The sequence below is a fragment of the Amblyomma americanum genome, chromosome 4, assembly GCF_052857255.1.
Source record: "Amblyomma americanum isolate KBUSLIRL-KWMA chromosome 4, ASM5285725v1, whole genome shotgun sequence".
Lineage (NCBI taxonomy): Eukaryota > Metazoa > Arthropoda > Arachnida > Ixodida > Ixodidae > Amblyomma > Amblyomma americanum.
This window is the reverse complement of record NC_135500.1, coordinates 167,140,637-167,165,086: the sequence shown is the minus strand read 5'-3', so window position 1 is coordinate 167,165,086 and position 24,450 is coordinate 167,140,637. Positions and strand designations below refer to the sequence as shown.

At 46.0% G+C, this 24,450-nt stretch overlaps 1 protein-coding gene across 1 annotated transcript in view; it reads left to right on the top strand.

The window, feature by feature from the left end:
• The window catches only part of LOC144128635 (solute carrier family 35 member F3-like), a 216,255-nt gene that overhangs the window by 39,696 nt on the left and 152,109 nt on the right, over window positions 1-24,450 (top strand). The window lies entirely within an intron of this gene.

Here is a 24,450-nt window from a genome sequence, read left to right as displayed (position 1 = left end):
AGACAAAACGCAGAGTTTTGTTCAGTTAGTAGAACAAAAACTACGCTAAGCGTCTCCACACGCGTTAAGCAAATAAGAAAAATCACTAGCTGATATTTCTAAACGCGTGCAAACTGTTTGTCGAAAGCTTTTAAAGATTTGATCCAGAAGTTTGAATAAGAGGTGACTTCTGCTCAAAATATCTTTCCTTTCCTTGCAAAGTAGTGACAATACTAACAGGTGAGTTAAAACAAGAACAATTATTGCTACTGCTACGCTAAGTGATACAAGAAACTGAAATGTAGGAATAAAATAAAAGAGGCAGTTTCCTGGTGCTCAGTTGCAGGCTCTTTGCAACGGCTGTGTCTCTCATGGACTGCCCGAGGTGCTCATGTACAAACTCGCCGAAAAGAAACACTGTTCCTAAAATATTAATCCAGTAATGCGAAGCATTCAAACTCAGGAAACAGGTCATGACTCGACCGAACCGTTTTCCCCACGAAATACAGCCGTCCAGAACTCAGGTCACGCTCGCCGCGCGGAAATGAATGTGCGGAACATCGCGAAAAGCCGCCGAACCACAAACGCAATTCACTATTGCTCTGCCCGCTGCGCCGTGTCGCAATCGTTCCGAGAGAGGACACCACGCGATTCTGCAAGGTCAAGGCCAGTTGACGGGGCCTGCGCCCGCCACGCGCGCGCGCATTCGAATGGCCTCTTCGAGAACAAAAGACAATTGTTTGGAGCGAGCAAAGCGCGTACAAGGTAAGGCGATACATTTAATGAGTGGTAAAAAGATGATATCAGTTCGGCTTAGTGTCCTCTGCCCCCCCCCCACGCACACACGCACGCACGCACACACACACACACACACACACACACACACACACACACACACACACACACACACACACACACACACACACACACACACACACACACACACACACACACACACACACACACACACGCACGCACGCACGCACGCACGCACGCACGCACGCACGCACACACACACACACACACACACACACACACACACACACACACACACACACACACACACACACACACACACACACACACGCACACACGCACACACACGCACACACGCACACACACGCACGCACACACACACGCACACACAAACACACACACACAAACACACACACACACACACACACACACACACACACACACACACACACACACACACACACACACACACACACACACACACACACACACACACACACACACACACACACACACACACACACACACACACAAAAATAGTAATGATAATCAAGCAGGGGGAGAAATTTTTGCCGGTACAGGAGAAATAGGGGGAGTATCGACCGCAGTGGCATTGTACACCCTTGCCGCACAAATGGGCAATCGTAGCAACGACAGCGGGGCACCGCGACCTACGGCCGGGGAATTCGGCAGCTGGTGATGCGCGGCAGAGGGCGGCAACGGCCGGAATACCGATGAAGCGGGCCTTCCTGCCGTTCGCACTGCCGGCAACCAAGGGAGAAAGGGGTGGAGCAGGGCTCGGCTCTTGAGTCGCACGCGGGGACCGACACAGCGGAGTGGTTCTTACAAGCAGTTACGCCATGGTCACCTATAGGTACTACGGCGAAGACGCCGACGGAAAGCGGAACTTCCGCCTCCGAATAATCGCCGGGCTGATTTCTGTAAGATAGCAGTGCCGGAGGTCAACAAGGCTGACGCAGAACGCGAGAAGAAACGGCGCCTGCGGAATGGCGGCCAAATTGTGTCAGGGCCGTATCAGTTCAGTGTTATCACGGCTTAGGGCTGATACAATACGATGAAATAGAAGGCACCTGCAGTGAAACTCCCCCAATCTGTGGATCATTCAGTTCCGTGCAGTTCCCTTAGCAACAACGGGAGTTAAAACGTAAAAGCAGCGGACAGCCTGTATACCTGGCAATATAATTGCGTTTTTCTCTGTTAACTTCCTGCCCAACCTGAATAAACATTCTCAAATCATATAGGCGAGCGTGACGGTTGTGTGGATGGCGAGTGACTGAGGGATCTGGCACTTAATAACCACGCGCACGAGAGCTTACCACAACGCTGGCGAAGCATATTTAACTAGTCAGACTACTGTAGGACCTGACTAAATTTCTTGGATTATCAGACTAAGGCCTTGAATGGGTGTACGTGCGCCCCTGAACAACAGCAAGAAAATGTTTTTATAGGAAGTTCAAAAGCGGATGAACATGCTTTTTACAGGAAGATTCCGAGATAACTTAGCACACATTTAAATTCTTGAATTTACTTTCTTCAACCTTGGGTGCATTTCTTTAGCGAGTAAAGCGAATTAAGTTAGCAAGTTCGCTTCCTTCGAGCCCATCATCCAGTTCCTATACCACCCGAATTAGTTATTCAATGGTAAGTAAAAGTCAACTTGATCCCTGTGACAAGTAATTTGTAGGAACAAAACACAATCATCAGCAAACAGCCGCATACGTACAGCACTGCAGAATTTGTAAAAAACATAATTAATTAAATAAATAAAATGTAATGCAGGGAGAACGCTACCCAGCAACACGCCGCAAGTGACAGAAACAGTTATGTTTCTGGTCACTTTTATTTCATTAACTGCACATTATACTGCGTCGTACAGTTGCGCGCAGAAAGAGGTCCGAGGTAAAAATCTGAAATAGGACCACAGAATGGCTTCTAATTGAAAGCAAATAAAACTGCACTTCATGTCAAGGCATTTTGAGTTTCAAGCCATTTTTTTTAAGTAAAAGCAAACGTGTCAACTAAATAGACAACCTAAAGGAGCGAAGATCCCACTTGAATCCGTAATTGGTAAAATTTGGACAGATAGACGAAACTGATTTGCATCACAATGTCGCGTGTTCACTGTAAGTCCACCTTGTTTCATTTCGGTCTTGCGGGTCAAGTAGTAGTCACTAAGCGAAGAAAGGAGAGTGATGGTACCTTGTAAGCTACGTTTTATAAGTTACCAGAAGTCACGGCTTTTCGCAAAGAGATTTTAGTAGCAGTATTGTGCGTCACAAATGCTTTGAACTCATGAAGGGGTTAATGAGCTTGCGATGCCCAATCGTGGTGAGTTATGACTCGTGGAGAGTGGTTTTTTAGATATTATAAGGAGGCATTGCGGAGCTTTTCTTTTCCTTTGTGTGCTGATTAAGTACGCTTATCGAGTTGCCGATGGTACTTATGAGGTAGGAGGCATCAAATACTCTAGTGCGGACGCATATCTTTAGTACAGGGCTGAAAAAAAGTTTTTCGCTCAATTTGGAAAACATTTTTTTTAACATTATCAATATATCAGTGCATGGCCTCGAGTTTTTGGTGTGTTCAGTTTTTAACTAGTGTTCTTTGGTCATCACTGCCGCCGTGTTATTTTTTTAATGACCCTTGGTAGCGTGTTATGTGGCGAATTTAGACAGGCTCGCAAGACACTAGAATATTGGTCGCGAGGAATAGAAATCTGGCGCGCCCTATTTTGTAAACCCCGTGTCTGTTCGCAACTCTGTGAGGTCGTTACCTGGAACGTTCCGAGTCGTACGTGTTTAAATAAAACGCGCCCGGCAGCCACGGCTCTTCCGATCCCAACGGCTGGCAGGCAAGGTTTAGAGTTGCTTTTGTCGACGCCGAGATGCTTTCTTTTCTTTGTGGGTGCAAGCTGGCATCAACAAAGTTTCTTGTTCGTCCCAACAAACAATGAGTTCCAAAGTTCTTGCCTGCCTGTTTGCTTGCTTGTCGTCGCTACGAGGCAAGGTGGCTCCGTCAGTTGTTATTGCAAAAGCCTCGGCGCTAACTTTACATAGCACTGAGTTGAGACATCTAGAATGTGGGGCCCGAAATGTAATATTGTCAATACAAAGCGTCATCCGGGAATAGTTTAGAAATTGGGATATAGCAGAAAGTCTCTCAGCATGGCATCTTTCTGCGCTTTAATGTGGTGGTTTAGTGGGAGTACGTCTCCGACAGGCATACATGTTCGATACTTTAAATAAATTGACGCAACGTGGCCATAAGTCTGGAGTAATCCCTCCGGCAGCATTCATTTCTTCAGATGACATCTTGAGAATTCACTGTGTTACATGCTTTTGAAATCGCGGCCAAAAGCACATGAACATATTTTTTGAGGCAAGAAGTTAAAGAGCCACATTATTATCGCCAAACCTAAAGCAATTTTGCGCAACAATATAATGTTGCTGTGACTACTGCGCCAAAGGTCATCATGACTGCGGTCACAACGAGCGCGTGATGTCTTGACGCATTATTCTCAGGGCTCCATTCTTCAAACTTTGCTTCATAACTTTTTTAAAGAAACTGCGATGTTTGCGACCATGGCGTGGGTCTAGTGAGCGGAGGATAACTTGAGCGCCTTACATAAACACTAGTTGTGAAAATGTTAGTGGAGAATTCGAGAAAAAAAAAAAGCGATAGGTAAATATGCATGAATAGGAGTAAAAATGAAACAAACAAACAAACAAACAAACAAAAAGTGGAAAAACTAGATAGAGACGCGAGCAAGGACAAATTACGCAAACCCGACGCTGTCAGAGGGGCGAAACTCTCATCAGCGGGCATTCACTCCGACAGGGTGAGGAAACGAGCGCCGAAGGAACACTGTGGACAAATAATATGTTATCCCACCCGCTGTGGAAACAATGCGTAGCGCATTGCGTTTGCACCTGATGCACCGCTGTCTTCCCTGGCTGCCGCCTTGTTGTGCAAGTGGGCGAGTGCGGGTTGGGAAAGGCGCGCTCTCGCCAAAGAATGCCGCGTGCGCGCGCGCATATGAATTGAGGCCGATGTTGTAGGCGCCTCTCTTTCCCAATCGCCATTGCCCAAAGTTCGCGCTCGCGCCGAAGGCGTCTCCGGGCACGACGTGACGCTTTGCGCGCCCTCCGAAGCGCTTATATAGGGAACGAATATTGCGATTTGCGGAGCTTTAATTTAATTTAATTTAATTGCTGTCAAGGCTGACCGGCGTTACGAAGTGGATTTAGTGAAGAAACTTTAAAAAAGGGGGACATATATATGTAGTATTGAGTGGATTATCCTGTTTTTGTTACGACTGAAGGAAGAATGGACATGAAATTACACGGGCCTGCCCAGTGGCTCGAGCTGAGCCACAATCACTGTCAGGTGCAGACAGTAGGAGGGTTGAAAGAGATAGCAGATGAAAGATTGAAAGAAAGGACGCGTGTCGCAAAACCGCGTCCGCCGAAGCGACAGCGCCGGTTTTAAGAACAGATACCACAGTACCCTCATCTGAGTGGATTAAAGTGGATGATTAAGCGGAGCGAATGTAAGGGTACAAACAGAAAAACAACCAACAGGACTGGTGCTAGCAGGAAATTACTTTCAGAAGAGATCATTTGTATCGAAAACACCACCCACGTCACGTGGCAGAGAAAAGAAGCAAGATCGAGAAAAGAATCAGAAAAAGAAGTAAAGATGGCAGAGACACACCCTCATCCGCGAAGTGGACAAAAATGATTTCTTGGGCTCATACTCGGCAACAAAGCCTAGCAATGACAAATAAAAAACCATTTTTGGTCCGCTAAAGGATGATGAAACTCATTTGCAATCTCTACAGCTTTCTCTTTTAATGCAGGAATGTATTTAGCGGTTACATTTGCATATCTCCTTTTGGTCGCAGATCTCTGTCCTCTCCATCCGTCCACACCACAAAGAAATTCGAGAAAATAAAAAAAAACACAGGGAAAGGTATAAGCATCTAGGATTCGAACCCACGCCTTTTAAGCGCCACTATAACGCGGCGCCCTGAGGCCGTTTGCGCCGACGTGAGCATATGTCACTGCTGCTCCTTTCACCTGTTATTGGCTTGGTTTGGTTTAGTTTGGTTTATAGAAGTTTAACGTCTCAAAGCAACTAAGGCTATGAGAGACGCCGTAGTGAAGGGCTCCGGAAATTTCGACCACCTGGGGTTCTTTAACGTGCACTGACATCGCACAGTACACGGGCCTCTAGAATTTCGCCTCCATTGAAATTCGACCGCCGCGGCCGGGATCGAACCCGCGTCTTTCGGGCCGGCAGCCGAGCGCCATCACCACTCAGCCACCGCAGCGGATGGTTTGGTTTAATTTATGGGGTTTAACATCCCAGAGTTACTCAGGCTATGAGGGACGCCGTAGTGAAGGGCTTCGTAAATTTCTACCACCTGGGGCTCTTTAACGTACACAGACAACGCACAGTACACGGGCCTCTAGCATAATGCCTCCATCGAAATGCGACCGCCGCGGCCGGAATCGAACCCGCGTCTTTCGGGCCTGTGCAGCAGCCAAGTACCATAACCACTGAGCCACCGCGGCGGCTCCCTACCTGTCTGTCTGTTACTGCCAGGAAAAAAGAAAGGAAAGTGCACAGGCCTGCTCACTGGCTCAACCGGAGCCACAATCACTACCACGTGCAGATAATAGGAGAGTTGAAAGATGGGATAGAAAGACAGGATAGTAAAGACGCGCTGAAGACAAGACCGATCCCGGAGGTAGTGCAATACCGGGCCAACCGGTGGCGGGAGTGAAGCATCCTTCAAACTCTCCGCCACATTTCCAAAAATAAGTCCAACCTGGACCCGTAACAGATACTCCACGGGTCCGGACAATTGCATTCCCTACCTGGTATTGAAACTGTGCAAGCCTACACAAAGGGCACTTGCTCATGCAATAGTTAGCTCGCAATTAGTGCAACAAGAAAAACACAAGCGTTGCTAAGAACTGGCGGTAATTTCGTACGGAGAAAGAACAAGGAGGAAAGCAAAGATTTATATAAAGGACACCGCATAAGAGAGGTAAATTTTATCCGCTTATGAATGCGCAATTTATTTACGAGAATAAACGGAGACGCCTTGAAACCGTTGCAGGTTTTTCAGAGAGAGACCGGCGTACCGCGGAAAGCCGCCGGCGTCACCCCGTGCACTCAAGTCGTCCGTGCCTCGCGCTCTGTGCCACCTACGTTGTCTACGGGTATATGACGGGCAGTAGACACTGTAAGTGGCTTAGATGTGATTCTTGGACGTTGTATGCGAACCGTCGTCGGGTGGGACGCGCGGTCGTTGATTTATTGATTGGGACCCTTTATTCAGACGCTGAGAAACACTTCAAAAACTCTTTCAGCGGGTTTTGGCGCTCGAGAAGGCGTCGAGTGAAAGACGCAGCAAGGACGCCTGGATCGGACCCGCGGCGGGCTGCGTTGGCCGTGAGGCGCAGCCGCGCTACAGCGTCGAAATCTCGAGAACACTCGGTCGCCTTTCTAGAAGGACGGCGCCAGAGATAAGCGCAACGAAACGGGCGCATAAACGTTTGCTCACTGGCAACGCTCGTTCGGCGTCTAAGCACGGCAACAAAACACGGCACAGTAACGTATGTACACATGAATTATTGCAGTGATGCATAGTCTAGCCGTTGTACGGACTAGACCGCATTTTTTTTGCTAGATTATGCTTGTTTCCTATTGTCGTCTTGCTAGGACGCTGGATGTATACGCTCGCTGTCTTCTCTAGAAAAAATGTCCGTAAATGCGTCACTCCGCTATACATGGAAAGCAAGCCCGAACGAAGTTTGCGATTAGATACTGCGGACTTGGAGGCGTTGGGTGCGGTGATGAAGACGATGGAGGTGAGAGGATGGCTGCAGTCCGAACTGGGGCTAAAAGTCGGCGCGCCAACTTTTAGTCGGCACGCGAGAAGTGGGAAGTATAGGGAAATAAAAAGCGACTGAGTCCTTCTGTGGCAAAATAAATTTTGCGAAACGAAAAACAAGCGAGAAATACGAAGCTGTAAAAATGTCGGAAATATTTAATGTGTTTTTTTTTCATGAATGCCACAATGCATGGACCGAGCAGAAATATCTGGATTCAGGATTCGACAACAGTCATATTGTGATACGTCTTGCACATATGTAAATCGATCCTGTTTGCACACAATGCAACGGATACCTTTTTTTTGAGGCTCATTCCCGTCGACTTCTAATCTTTACGCGAGAGCGAGATCCAAGCGGGATTTCTCTTTGCATTTGCTAATGTCTCCTTCTCTCTTCTCATAGCACGGTGCAAGGAGAAAACACTGTGCTCTGATGCAACAGTTAACGAGGTGGCCTCATTATAGTCGGAACTACGCCTTTTGGTTCTACTTTAAAAATAATTATAAACGTTATATATCACTTGTCTCCGGCATACAGTTGTCCTGAGGGGGTTACACATCATCCGCTTTTCTCACTTTAGCGTACTGGAGACGTGTACAGTCTTTGTCAAAAATATGCAGCCCAAGCGGTTTGCTTCCAAGCCTTATAGCGGGGTTGTCTAGCACATGTGAGAGCAATAAGCTTGGGAGGGTTCTAAAATACTTCTAAAATTGGGGGGTTGCATAATACTGACAATATATTTTTACAACACTTTATGCCAGTGATTAAAATCACCATTTTAATTGTGTAATCCACAACATTTCAAGTGCTTAAAGTGGAGCAAACTGGCATTGCAAATCAGAATATATCTGAAACCTGATGTTAGGTACACAGTGTTTGTGGGGCTTATAAAATAATGTCGCAATCTGGAATTCAATTCCAAATGCAGTTCCAAAGCACTTAAAGAGGACTAATGGGAGCCCTAGTTATCACTGAACTTAAAAAAATTAATTAAATCTATTACGCGACTTCTTAAAATTCATACTCAAAGTAATGACGCAATCTGGAATCGTATTTCACATATCAATTTTATCTGCTAAAAGCCATCAAGTGTATAATTTGCGAATTTCTGGTAACCTTTCCGTCACCCACCTTTCCCCGAGAAAAAATAATTTCTACATCCCAGATCTTTACAGCTAGGGAACTTTTTATAAGATATTGAAAGCTGCAGTGGAAGTCACGGTTTCATCAGGAATTAGATTATATTTTGATTTTTTAAATGAAGCATGATTTTGTCTAAACAACCGGCGCGGCTGCCGACACATTTTCATCCGCTCGCATGTACTTACTTAGTCCCGCCAGTGAGATAATTTTTTCTCGTCGTAAAGGAACTGGCACTCAGTTTGAATCTACCTATTCAAAAGAGAACACCTGATACATTTGCATGATTTAGAGGTTAATAAAGTGGTAGTCCCAAGTGGAATTGACCAATCGGCTTCTTTTATTCTGCTTCTGGGCTTGATTTGAATGGCCTAAAGAATGAATAAACTAAAAAAAAACAATCAAATGATGAAAAAGAAAGCTCCCACAGACGGTGAGCCGCCGTACAGTAACCAGGTGCAGTCAGCTAGGCTAGGCGGTTTTTAAACTGCTTAGCTCGGTTTTAGAAGAGGCTAGATAAATATGTGCGCTCATGCAGTCAAAAAAAAAAAAAGCTCACAGGACGGTTGTCACTGTGTAACGCGAGATTCAGATAAAGCTGCAGAGGTGTTTATATTTAATGATATAATGAGTTAAACAATTTGCTAGCGAAATGGATACATGTATAGCTATAGAGCACTTTTTCCAGTTTTCCACACACACACTCATTCTTCAACTAGCGGCCCTGTCCACTCCGCCGTTCCAGTTGCACGGTTCTCATATCAGGCAGCCTTCGGTTCCGTATTCCTCCGCTTTTGCCATACCCTCCTTATTCCACGGTAACCACACTCCGAGTGTTTACCATGGCAACCACCCTTAGGCTGTGCACTATTGATATTACTACTGCAAAGACGCGATAACTGGGTAGTGCGCATTTAGCAGCTGTCACTACAAAAAAAGGAAATATTATAACTGCATGGAATAGGATTGTCATTCCCCCCCGCTTTAATGGCTTCGGGCACTGCAGGATTTTGTAATAAATAAATAAATAAATAAATAAATAAATAAATAAATAAATAAATAAATAAATAACCCATTCGATAAAGCTGAAATTGTTCCAGTTCAGCTTTGCCAGTAAGTATCCGCCGAGTGGTGGAGACTAGTCGTTAGCTGCTGCAAGCAGAACGCTCAATTAAACTTAAAAAATCCCAGATAACTTAAACGAATGTCGTCCCAAGTCCCATATATGACGCAACATTAAAGTCAAATGTTACGTCAGAAAACAAACAAGCAAAAAAAAAGAAGACGAACTTTTGCGCAACCGACCGTTTTCGCGGTTTTCAATTCAGTATTCGTGATGGATCGGTTTAAGTTCCGTCCTCGCAGTCTGACTTTCCATGCAAAGCCCCCCCCCCTCCCTCCCCCCATCCGATTGATAAATTGCCGCAGTGGAGGAGGCATGCAACGGGTACTCGACTGTTGCACGTGACCGCGGTGAATGAAAGGCTTGCGCCGAGTGCTCGGCAAAGCGTGTTATCTCGGCCGCGTGCCTGAAGGAACGAAGAGGGCTCCGTATACGCACGCCGGTTCCCGGTTCGGTTTTCAATCCGCTTTCACTACGGGACGCAATCCGCTGCGATGCAGGTGCCTGAACGGATCGGCGTTCCGCATGTCAAGGGCTGTGTCCTGCTCTCGCGAACAATGCACGCTGTTTGCACAGGTCTCTGCACGAGTGGCATGTCGGGAAAAAAAAAAGAGCAGGCGCCGAACGATAGAGAGTCGCGGGCTGAACAGCTCCCTCGATGCAGACAAGAACTGCTACTGCTGACACTGTTTTTACATGAGACATACCTCCCGTATGCGTCAGTTTAACAAACAGGTTTGTTTTTTTTTTACAAAGATGCTGTAATAGCTGCAGGGAACTGCTTTTAAGGTTGGGTCATCTAGCCAGCCAATATTAAGGGAATTATTACCTAATGTGCTTCTTACTAACTTTAAAATCTGATCGTTTTGAAAGGATTATATTGGATAAAACACAACACCTGGTATATAAGAGTTGCTAGCAGGGGTAGATGGTGAACGTGCATTGTGGGAAGCGGTACTCCACTAATAAACGTGGGACAAAAAACAAAAAGGGCGACTGGACCACCTCCAGTCTACGTGCTTCCTCCTCTCTGTACCATGCCTGTTTGCTCAGTACCGAATCTCATAATGCAACCCTGTTCATCTTTGAGTTTGAATTTGTTTATTCTAGCGCAGACAAAATTTTACACGTTAGAAACATACGAGAAACAAAAGGAAGAAAGCCGAATAATGCAGTTTTCATGCGAGTTGTCATTTAAGAAAGTTGGCAAACTTGAGTTCAGCGAACGTGGGGACGTTTCCTTCCCCCTTCCCCCCTCCCCTTTTTTTTAATGGCTTTTCTACGCGTGCCGTTACAGATGGTTACAGATCGCAGTGGCTAAGTGGTTACTGCTCTCGGTTACTGAGCTGGAGTACCTGGACTCGAACCCGGCCACGGCGGCTGCGCTTCGATGGATGCGATACGCAAAAGGCTCCCGTCTGCTCTGCGATGTCAGCGCACGTTAAAGATCCCAGGGTGGTCAAATTTGTTCCGGAGCTCTCCACTACAGCCCCTCCTGCTCTATTTCCTTCCTTCACCCCCATCTTCCTCCCTTCCCTCACGGCGCGGTTGAGGTGTCGACCGAGAAGTTAGTTACTGCGCCACTTCTTTTCCTCAAAAACCACTAATTACAGATGATTATGACGTTACGGAGACCTCAGAGTAGTGTAGTGACTAAATCTGAATGGGCTTGGTGGTTATAACGCAGGCAACCGCCGAGGGCGATACAAACCGGATAGACTCACGTAACCATACACGTGATGTCAGAGGATCAGACGCTTCAGACGCGCTTGCTAAACATTACGATTGCGCATGGCCCTGGCGTAGCGAGTTTAAGCACAGGTCCCCGCGACGCCACAATAGTGTCTTTAGCCACTGTCTTTGCAGTCGCATCTTAACTTCCTGTGACATTGCAGCGACTTATGTGCCGTAGCAGAAAGAAAAAATAAAGGACGAAAATTTATATCGGGGAAGCGCTCACACCACCCGCCCACGTGACCAAAAGGTATTGCGCCTGTGCTGTGCATTGTAGGATATATGCACTAAGTTCAAGAAGGGAGAAAAGAATATTTATGTAACTAGAACGCATTGATCGAAAGAAAAAAGAAGTTGCAAATGGCCGGACCATTTCTCGCACTCGCGCTGGCCTTACACCCTGACTGCTTCACTAAAATCACTGCCTCGCTTCGGATGCTTGGATTGTCGCTAGGTGATGTGCAGCAAAGTGGCAATGCTGTGTGCACATGAGAATGGCTCTCTACTGGACGGCGCTTAAGCTGCAGTGGCTTCACGTAGTTTATAGGAAGCGTCTTTAACCACTATATATATACACATACATTATAGCTTTTTGGAATCAGAACCTGATAACGTCATGCTAGCTACAAGTTTCGCGATGCTAAACCATTTTTTTTCTAATGTGATAGAATGCGCGTATTCAAATTCGATTGGCGCAGCAAAACGGCTGCGCCTGTCGTGGCACATTCTTAAAAATAATGAAAAACAAAAACAAAAAGAACACAAAGGACGCAATCTCGGAGTTTCGGAATTCACTGCATTCGGAAAGAGCAAGCATACTTTCGTCGCGGGATTGGTGAAATCCTGAAGCCACACCAAGCAGCGAGGATGTACCGTCTTCCTCATGAAAATATGGCAATGAAAAAAAAAGAAATACAGAAAAAAAGAAGAAAATGCCCGCGCTGTCGTAAAATGACGTGTCAGTGGCGCGTCCTTACCGACGCCGAAAGAGGCCATATTTCAAGCGCATGCATACTCGAAGTATGCGCTCCAAAGAGGAACTGCGTAGCGAACAGCGGAGCCAGTCAGTGCTTTTGCTGAGTTGCCGAAGCAAACCAGATTGCCTAGCGAGGTCGACGACGAGGCTGTCCTGATCAAGTACATGGGATTGAGAAACGGAACAGCAGATGGGTTTTTCGCTGCGGAATAAAAAGAAAGACGAAGAAAAAGAAAGAGGCGGGCTCGGGATTGTTGAGCAAGCAACAGATGTTTATTTCTTTCTCGAACGTATCAACGGTACAGAGAACCGTTGCATGGGCTGCGGAGGGGGACGCAAGCCACCAACGAGAGGGTAATGGGATTTTTTTTCTTGCTTTTTGAAAAATGCTCGCATTTGCTAGAAGTGCTCTAAAGAATGCAGATGTTCGCATCCAAACCGACAATCACGAAGAAAATGGTTTCGCTTCCACGTTCTTTCAATTTTTGGGTAGCCACTGAACGCAGAAGTAACACGACGGTAGATCATCTTCCACGACTGATGATGCTTATACAGAGCGCTGTATCAAAGTTATTCTACAGCGTAGTTGTTATCTCTTTCGAACTGAATAGAGCGAAAAGAACGGAAGAATTTAAAAAGCCACACCATTGCCATGAATGCCACCGGTGCTCGTATAGGACTCTCTTAAACTTCCCGAGATAAAATGTAACAGGTACTAAGATGAGAAAGATGCGTGGTGAATTATATTGAATTTACGTTAAGCCAATGCATTTTATTTCTTGTTTTAGTTGACTGCCGTACTCAGCCCCCTATCCGTTGGTTGGCCGCCAGTTCCTTGCTTAACAACATTCTCTCGTTAGGCGCCTCTCTCATTGAAGATTTCGCCACTTCCTTTCGTGCTTCTGCAATAGTTAACAATTGCAGCCGTAAGGGTGATTATTGTCGCCGCCCATGATTGCGCAAAACTCCACTCCACCTGCTCACGCCACTATCGGCGCTCTTCTGCCTTCTGCAAAGCCGCCACCTTTTGCGCAAACTACTGTATGCGAGGATGTCTCGGCACTTCTAAGCAACCTGGTCCGCCGTGCTATAATTTTAAGACTGGAAAATCAGGCGTCATAACTATTAAGACAGATAACTCTAAACGCGAGATGGTGAAGCAGAGAAAAGGGTAAAATGGTGGCCTGTATGAAGCGATGTTTTTTGAGGTCAGTTTCTCGCTGTTAAGCGCACCAGGGACAAGTGAGTTTGTTCCTATACAGCACATGTTTTGGTACGAAGCAAGCACTCTTTGGATCTGAAGACTCTTGTGTGTGGCTTGAGGAAAGAGGACGTTGCAAGGCATCTAACACATCCAGGATTTCTGAAGAAGCGCATTTTTTTTCAACTGGTAGTTGTTTGTGAAGGCAATTTTTCCGCATATCATAAGATTGCATCATAGCAATCAATATATCCGCAGATTTCCTTTTGGTATGCTTGTAGTTTTCAGTTGTTTATTATGAAAGACAACCTGATTGTTTTTCGATGGCTGTCTTAACTACTCGGCGCGAGCGCAGGACGAACTTTAAATCGAAGATTTTGCTATGCATCGCAAGGTTAGACCAGCCCCATCAATATGTTCATAGCAGTCTCTTACAATGATCCGCAGCTGCCTCGCAATTTAACGTGATGAGCAAGAAAGTTGGACTTAATAAGTGATGCAGGTATCTTCATAGGCACGCGAGGTTGGTAGAATACAAAAAGCTATGGAAATATGCACTTATTGTCCAAATAAGCTTGCAGAGAAAACGCAAAGTACAACGCTGCCTGCAATGAGCATCCTCAACGCATTGTATCTAGTTGTAATAGGGAGGTAATTATTCATTGACATCCACCCGAGCGCAGCCGTACGGCTAAAACTGAAAGCTATATAGCTTTCTCAGGAACTTCGTAGTTAAAGAAAAATTCGTTCTGGTCTAGGCTTCGAACCCGGGACCACCGCTTCATCGGAGCAGTTGCTCTACCAACTGAGCTAACCGGAACGGCAAGCCTATGGTAGGGCGAGAGCGAATTGATCCCAAACTCGAAGTGGGAACTGTGTAGGTGTTGGTCAAATGTTTAGGGGAATCCCTCAAGATAGAGTAAATTAGTAATAAGGGAGCAGTTACTCGACCATTGTTTCTAGTTGCTGATTTTAAGTTTACAATACCCCCCCCCCCACCTTAACCACCTACAATGGCTCAAGCCATGACGTCTACTATAGTGAAATATATCAGCGTCTCACGAACCTTCTGCTCATTGTCACGCATTTCACGACGTGCCGCAGTCGTCTCCGCCATCTTGGATTCTCTAAAGATATCGGTCACGTCTGTACATTTTGCGGTGCTGATGCTTGCCGAATGCCAACTCATACGCTCTCCGTGGCGCACATCTTATTATACGTGGCCAATAATTTACCGAACTAGCAAAAACACGAGTCTAAAAAGAACAACAGGCGCATTTATACTTCCTTCAAAATTCATTCCTGAAGTGCACGACCTATGCAACCGACCGAAGTTCTCAAAGTGCCACTTTACCGAATTCATCCAGGAACTGCCGTCTCTTCGCGTCAGAGGACTTTCCTCCCCTCTCTACACTCTGAACACGAATACGCCTATATGGGATTAAAAAGGGAGTAGGCCGTCCTCTAGTGCACATTATAAGGAAGCGCGCTAGAGGACACCTTACCCCCTTTTTTACTCCTTTCTATTTGGAGTGTACGCTGATAGCTGTCGCAAATTTGTTGGAATGCTAGAAAGCGCAGAGGCTGTTCTATAAGGAAGTGCGCTAGAGAACAGCTTAATCCCTTTTTACTCCTTTCTGTTTACACTGTACGCTGATAGCTGCTGGAAGTTTGTTGGAGTGCTAGAAAGCGCCAAGGCAGTTCCGGTGCAGTAGGTGCAATGCTCTCGATGCTGGGTCATTCATGCATTACCACATTTTCCCTTTTTTTTTCTGCTTTCTATAACACATTTCGGTTAACGTGCTGACCTTTCCAATTGCCGGAGTCAAAAAATGAAAGGGGGATCCGCTGCGGTATTTTACCTCTAGAGACCCTTGGAATGTCATACTAATGCAAGTGGAGCCAGGAAGAATGGTGGGACTGTTGACTCGTTAATGAAAGTTTGCGAGGGACTGAAAGAACACCGGAGAGAAAACTGGCACGGCGGCTAATGTGACCAGTCACTTTGGCGATCGAATGTTTTATCGCAAGGACCTTTGTTTCGTGCACGGCGTTACTAACTGAGGATCTGGCGCTCAAAGAGCACTTCGGCAGGAACGAAACTCTCGTGACATTTGTGCGCGGTGCACATTTGACGTGACGCATCTGGAAGCGACGTGCGTTGAGTGCTAAGCCACTATAGGCGCTAGGTGGCGACCTGCTGTGAGAAGAGTTGTAATGGCGATGTTCGCTATACAAAAAGCTACTACCATCGGCTTTCTCGCTTCGTGTAGGCGTTGTTTATCGCTGTATAAGTCTACCTAGTCAGCCGAGGCTAAACAGGGCCAATATACGTTCTGGTCATTTGTTCCTGGAGAAAAGAAAATTAAAGAGGAAAATCAGCTTTTTCTTAACGTACCGAAATTAAAGAATAGTTTAGGTACAACTATTTATTTCAAACTATCTAGACCTTGCACAACGGTATAACGCTTCAAAGTATTACGTCCTAGCCGTATGTGAATGAAACTTGGAATAAAAAGTCGGAGGGCCATTGTTGGGTTCTTCGCAAGCAGTGGGCTGGAGCCAAATTTTTTTCGACAGCGAGACTTTTCAAAACGCCAAGTGTTGCGTGCGAATCCTTCTCTATCGACAATAACCTAAAACAGTTTCTCTTGTTGAATGTGCGGTGACACTAAAGGACATCTTGTTGCGGCCTAAATCCCTCCTGGCGTGTTTTTTTTCTTTTCTATCCATGTGAGAACAATTCCTTTACAGGTACAGAACGTGCCTCAACCATAGCAGTACCCAATGCGCCGAATGTCAGTCGCATTTGCATATTAACGCGACATCGTTAAGGAGCTCGTGTCGCAGAAAAGCTGGTGTCGTCGGCGTCGGCAGTGAGCGAAAAATTCCTCCTCCTCCTCGTGAGCGAAAAATACCTCAAATAAAATAAAATAAAATAAAATCATATTTTATTCTCCAGCAAGTATCTGGATGGTCACCTGGGCTAAAAGCTGTACGAACAGCTTTTAGCCCAGGTCCTCCTCCTTGCAATGCACGCCACTGCCCCAGCAGACAGCGCGCGATGACAGCGCAAGGAAAGGAAGGGACGCCTAGCTGTCACATATTTCGGTGGGCAACCTGGACCGCGCCGCAAGGAAAGGAAAATGAAATGAAAATTGATTTTAAGGGAAGGAAGCGACGCGTCTGACTATCGTTCGGGCACCGTGGGGCCGTGCGGGCACGCAGGAATCACGCGGTGAGCAGCGAACAACGCAGCGCACATCCAAAGCGCGTTCACCACGAAGCTTGCGGTTTGCTGTCCGTTCGTTCGGCGCGGAAATTATGCTGGCGTTCGTGGCATCGGGTCTGTTGAGAACAATGTGCCGACGAACTACGACTGCTACTTGCATCCCGCGCGTTTCGCCAAGGCGCCTGGCAGCGCTTATACGTGGTTTGCCGCTCCGCGCGGTTGTTTCACCGTACGTAGCTGAGCGATTTGTCTAACGGGCAAGGCGTCGCGCCGAATGGGCGATGGCGTTCCGAGGACTCCCTGGCAGTGCTGCAACACGCTGTCGCGTTCCACTCTTAAAGGCGAAGCTTAAGCGTCCTCCAATTTTTTCCTGAGTTCCTTCAGAGCCTTAATTTATCGGAAGTGACTGCGGGCACTGTTAGTTTACCTAGCCGGCGCAGCGAGCAGAATTTCGATATCCTCGCTGTTTGTGCTTCGGTCTTTCAAAAAAAGAAAAAAGAAAAATAGAAGGCACAGTTTTGGCGGTGATTCCTTGGTCGTTACTACCTAAAAGATTAAGGACGTTGTCTTTTGACAGTGACATGCTAAAAACCACACGCACCTTTAAACAAAAGAAACACACACTCGATCCAGCGGCGTCTCAGCCATAGTTCCATCTAAAGCTTGAGCTGCTACTCCTTATGTGGTGCTTGTCGTAACGCAACGGTTGCCAGTGTCATCCGAGGATTCCAACCGAATTCTCTATGAATTTTAATTCCAAGCAGAGCCCTGACTCACACATCTTGAGCTCCAGCCAAGTTTAGACTGAAAGAAGTAAACAATTGCTGCAATCCGGGCAATGTCAGGTGCTGCGTAGCTCTTCATACAGCATAAAATAATGAGGATGTCCTTACTCAATACCCTTTCTTGGGTTTTCCATTTCCGTGAGTGAGACGCTTAGCGTTGCCCAAAGGCGACTTTCGCTCAGGAATTCACGGAATTCTATAGGATGGCAGTGAGCTTAGCGTTACGATGTGGTTTCATAAATAAGGCGCGCGCTCAGGCATGCAGGAAAATAGGAGCAGCACACAGCAGCATACTGTCGTTGTTCCTATTTACCGGCTGCGTGACGCATCCTGTACATGTACGTTGTTTCGCAATTTGCGTTCTCTGAAGTGGAATATGCAGCGGGCATCAGTATATCAAGAGCGCTATTCTCGTATATAGCTGCCGGCGCGTTACAGCAGTCCTCGACATCCCGGAACCCGCGCTCTCGTCACATCGCGAATATGCAGATTACCGGTGTTGCAGACGCAGTATTCTTACGCACAAAATGCGTTAAAAGAACTCCGAATTCACATCAACAAACCTGGGAAGACATGCCTTAGAAGCTGCGTCGCTGGCATGGCTGAGAAGAATTTTTCATACTTGTGAAAGCATTTTAATACTTCAGCATCTGAGTGTACTTCTAGCGAAATGTCGTGCACGAGGACGCTAAGTAAATTAAGAGCTTGGGGCGCGGAAAGCGTATGCATGAACTGGACGCCGGTCAGGTAAGGGAGGAAGGCTGTTGCATGAAATGTGGGTGACTGTACCTTCCCCCAAGATATTTCATGGCTCAAAATTTAGGGAGCAGGTTGCTTTCATTAATTAAGCTTTCATTAATTTACCGATAAAATCATGGCCCTCGTGACGCAATGTTTTGAAGATACCTGACTCGATTGCTAGAGCTGGTAATACTGCAATGCACTCAGGACAACCATGCGGTGATTACTGACTACTTCTGTACACGAGTATACGTATAAAAAGTGATGTGCGAATGTTTTATTTTTCAAACACCTTACACGATTAGTTGCCACGCGATGCAAGGTTGCTCAAAAAATGGATAAAGTAGCTGTTATATCCTGACGGAGTGGCATATTTCAATGTTATAAAGCACACGATATGCTGGAAACGCTTCCAGCCATTAGATTTTATTATTTCTATGGGAAGCGTCAGCAGCTGGTTACGCGACGAAGACATTCTGTCTCAGTATAGTTTTGGGGTCCAGTCAAGTGTCGGAATTGACCAAAGCAGGAAATTATTTCAGGCTTACAGGGATGGTTTGACCAGAGTATCTAGCCTATACCGCAACTGCTGTAGGCTATTTCTGCAGTCAAGTGCGCTTCTGAAAGCTGCAGGGAAAACCACAACAATATCACAAGTAGTTAACCAGAAAAAAAAAAGCGTCTTTGCTCTCAATACGTCAACCAAGACACACCTGCTTTAGAGTTTTTAATACTGGCTGCTAATCGTGCAATATCGCTTCACACGCGAATTCAGCTTCGTTCAAAATGTGGCGCTAGAAGCTAAGACAGTGACAGTTCATCAACACAGGGAACTGCGTTAGGCTCTGTAGCACCGACGCTGAAAAGCGTGTATGCGCATCGCACATCATATTTAAGCGGATAGCACTACGCAGCTGGACGAAGTCGTGTGTGTTTGCACTGAGGGCCCGCAGCTGCTCACGCCAGCGAAGGAGAGAGTGCATTGCCAGAAAAGTAGCTTGCTCCACGTCTTACCAGGAGAATTTTAGGGCAGTTAAGATAAAACAGCGATGATGAATCGCTATTGTAGAACCGATGCCTAATTGCGTAGGTACCAATGGTAATAGCACAGAGTTCGACATTTCGACGCACTTCCCAGTGCTGATTCTTGCCATCTTCAGCGCCGAGGAAACGTGAGAAGCACCGCTGGCATTGACTGAATTTCAAGACAGGCACTGCTGATGAAAGGTAATGGTGCGAGAAATAAAAAACAAAAACTGTATACGTTTAGTTTGCTAAAAGATGAGAAGTAGAAGCAGCGCAGAGGCTGACGTTTGGTTTCGAAATTCTACTCGAGAGATTCATGACAGCTTCTGTGGTAGCAAGAATGCGCCTATAGCAGAGGACGCACCAGCTCGACCCAACCAACATGGCCACCGGAAGCCGCGAGCCAGTTTCGGTCTCATGCGACCGACAGCAGTAGAGCAGCAGTCGGTCGACCAAAAAGACGTATAACATAGAGGTGCGTCATTCAATTCTTCACAGCTGAACAAACTGCACTCACTTACTTTCATCGATAAATCCTGAAGATCTACAGATAAGATACAGTGGGTGTGAGTAGAATTAGGCGGTGGGTAGATTCTTTCAGAGGCTGTCAGTAGGGTGCGCAAAAAAAGACGCGCTCCGGGTCTCCCACTGAGATGCCAGTTCTCACAGTGAACGGCGCGTCGATGAAATCATCCGTGCTGATCGGCGGATCACGACTAAAGAGCTGCGTGCATAGCTGCTGAAAAATATATTGGAAAGCCTGGTTATCACACATCTTAAAGCTTGAAATGTCAGGGTCAGGTAAGAGAAAAAGGCAGAAATTGTGCTTGCAACACGATAACTCCAGGCCCCGTACCAGTTTCACAGCTATGGGAAGTATTGCGAAATTTTTCTATCTTGCCCAATCACATCCACCACAAAGTCCTGTTTGACTCCTTCGGGCTGCCATATCTATTTTTTCCCATCTCTCCCATCTCCTATCTTTTCTTTAATCATGCTCCGATCTCTATTGGCCAGTGAAAGAGCGGCCACGTGGGCAATATTTTCCAGGTTCGGATGCTGTCATCGCAGCTGAAAGTGGCACAACTGTGATTCATATTTTCATCAGCACAATATAGACTCTTGTTCATAACTGGAAAAAACTGATAACATATGGTGATAACTTTGTGAGAAAACGACTGCATGTAGATGAGATCTTGCATTAGTGTTCGTTTTTTGTAAATCTTTCATACGTTCATATATGTAGCAGTTTCCACAAAAATAAACAGGAGGCATTACTATAGAGATGCTCCTCGCATCTAATTAACGATTTGTTGTCCTTATGGGCTGGCTAAATTCGAAGCCGCGGTCCTACAAGACACCTGGGTCTAGCATTTGCTTTGAGTCCTTGAGAAACAACCACGGACGGTCAATGGGGGGCATGCGGGGACGGCAGTAAGGCAGGCACGCAGTCGTTATCTCGCTCATGCATTAGTCGATATATGCTGCAGCGTCAGTCATCTTGATTAGATAAGTGTAAGCACTCGCAATGGCCACTAGAAACTATAGGCAAGATAGCCGCGTAATGCAAGAGCTGCCGTCGCTGCCACGTGGCTGGTGTGCACATGGCTGGTGTGAACGTGGCTAGTGGGCACATGCCCTACAGGGTAGTTCCACCACACTTGGAGATAATATAAACAGCGAAGCATAAAATATGGAAGGTAAGGCAGTCCATAACTACATCGATGGTATGCAGTTGGATGCGACAAATGTATGTGACCAGAGGGAACAACATCAAATGGAAAAGTTCATCCTAAAGGAACATTCTTCCGCACTTCATCCCATCATATCATGAAAACGCATGTCAATATTTTGCATTTCGCCTCCATGAAAATTCGCCTTCCGACGCCGGGATTCACATAGCCGGGGTCACACGCACTTACCTGCGCAGAAGACAACTAATAATTAATCAACAATATTACATCCACCACATAAAACGCTATCCCTGAATATCGCTTTGCACAGTGGTAACCGTCCTGTGAGTTTTAATAGTCCTCTTTCGGCAAAGGCGTGGTCTCTGTCTCTATGTCTGTGTGTGTGCGTGCGTGCGCGCGCGCGTGTGTGTGTGTGTGTGTGTGTGTGTGTGTGTGTGTGTGTGTGTGTGTGTGTGTGTGTGTGTGTGTGTGTGTGTGTGTGTGCGTGTGCGTGTGCGTGTGCGCGTGCCTGTCCGTGTGCGCGTGTGTGCGTGCGCGTGTGTGTGTGGGTGTGCGTGTGCGTGCGCGTGCGTGCGCGCGTGTGTGTGTGTTGTATCCTCCGGAAGCGTCCATTCACCAGAAGTCCATGACGAAATCAATTTAAAAGCGCAAAATAGGAAAGCGATCCAAGTAAAGAGGAAAAAACACCTAATTTAAACACTGCTTACCCAGATTTGTCGCATCGCATCCTATGATTGTCCGTGTATCTTATGTTCAAATAATCATTCTGACCAAACAGCGTGGCTCCTTGCCATGCATCATGCGTGATGTCACTCCATTATGACCAGTCAGCATTGCACCTGATGGGCTAACGCCAACGTCAGTGACGTCGTATGAGCGGAAAACGGTGCTTTAAGAGCTGCCGCTGTAAAATAATTTTGGTCACAGTGTTGGAAACGTGCACCAAGAAGACCGAGCAGAGAATGACACAAGAAAGGGGAGAAAGATTAACCGGGCATCAAGAAGAATACAGGTGAAAGAAAAAAAAAGTAATGTCACTGCCTCCCAATCTGCCACTGTCTGTCAGATTCGTCTGTCAGATTCTAAGTATCACTATAAAGCCAGCGGCAAAACACTTCGGCTTAAGTGGAACGTAGTCCCTCTTAAAAACGTCAGCGTACAAAAGAAAATCGCTTTACGTGTTGGAACTGTCCCACAAGCAATGAATTTTCGCACTGCCTTCGGTAACTTCAACAGACCTATAAGAGGATCCTGTGCAACCTGCGACCTGTTTCCTATTAGGTACGTCAGGTGATCAAACGCGACCACTTGTCCGGTTTGAGAGAGGAGAAAGGCAGACTCCTTGGAGAAGGAGAGGCGCTAATAATAGATGGCCGGTATTTCGATCCACGCCACAGTCGCGAGCGGTGTGTCAAGCGTCGATTAAGGTGGGGGCGGCCTCTTCGACGTCTCCCAGCCTGACGGATGCGTGTTCTGGCCGCCTGTGTACCTCCTCCCCCGGGAGAACCGTCACAACGCACGCAGTCGAAGACCAGGGCAATCGATCGCAGCTTGCGGACACTCATCTTTTTTTTTGTGTTATTTCGGCTCATAGTTACGTCAGACAAGATACGAAAAAAAGATGAAAAAGAGAGAAGAAATTAAATAAACCAGAGATCACGCAACAGTTCCGTGAGTCCAGTATGTGGTGAACATTTGACAGGATTTTTTGGCCTTTTTTATGTTTGAATGGCTTTTGAGGCTGGCATTGAGAAGTCATTTTCACGTCGCTAAGCGAGCTGTTGCTTCCGGAAAGATTCGCGATGGATGTGTAGGTGATACGACTTTCTTCGTTATTTGGGGAAGCGCTGACTGCGTTTCAAATTTTCTTTGTTTCAGTCAAGGGAAGAAAGGCATAAGTATTTGTATGCATAACAGAGAGCATTACAGTTTCACATTGACGTGTACGTTGCCGGAAGAGGGACGGAAAATAATAAAATAAAGAAAGAGAAAGGAACAGCATGTAACAGTACTTTGTTTCTCACTGGCAAAAAGTAAAGCCTGGAATTTTCAGTGAGGTTGTTATGAATAAGCGTGGATGGATTTTATCTCATTAGGATGAAATAAATGCTTTTCTTTTTCTGGCCTAACGCAAGAATAACTGATCTTTATTTAATTTGATTCATTTGCCTTGTTTTTGTGACTTCTGTACTGCAATAGGTAGTTCAGTGTAGTTTTGTAATCTCTCTGCAATTTCGTAAAACAAACCGACGTCTTTAATATTTAATATTGAATGTTAGACTGCTGCTGTAGCAGAAAAAAATTCGTATACAGAAAAACAGCAGAAACCTTTGAGCACTCTTGAAGACAGTAAACGGCGACAAGAATAAAAATTACAACAGAAGGAATTCTAAATAAACAGCTGCAATTTCTTACTGAGTAAGTTGGTGACTGTTGGGACGCCAAGATACTGAGCGCTGTTAGCATGTAGTTTTTTTACTGAGCCAAATGATTAAAACTGGTACGGATTCCCAGATATCGATAACGCTGTTAGCTATAATAAATGAGCAAAATATATTTACATACTTATCATTTGATGAAGCTCTATTTCCACTCCTAGTGACAGTGCAGCACAATAATAAGCCTCTACGTTATCTGCTCCTCCATAGGGCTTAGCTTCCTGACGGAAGTATTTACATGACTTCGGCAATAGCAACGCCGACAGCGTTTCGGCATGAATAAGAGATAACTGGTAGTGATGCGAGCACGGGAGTTACTTTATTATTTATTCCTTCTCGAACTGATGCTCCACGGCCCGTCTTGCATACAGAATGGCTCTCAGTCTCGTGGGCCACGATAACTTCGCAATGCTAGTATCGCAGCCTGCAGGACCATCCATGACTGCCACGCTGTGAACATAGACCACAAAAAGGCCAGCATTTACCAACGACTCGTTTCGATATCTGCATGTAATTCATTGCTATGCTCCTTGCAAGGTACCGACTCCCCAATAATGAGGTGATGGGGCCAAAATACTTTATGCTATGCCTTAGTATTGGTTATGCCTTAGCACATCCGTTAGCCTTGCAACGGTGGCATAATAATAATAATAATAATAATAATAATAATAATAATAATAATAATAATAATAATAATAA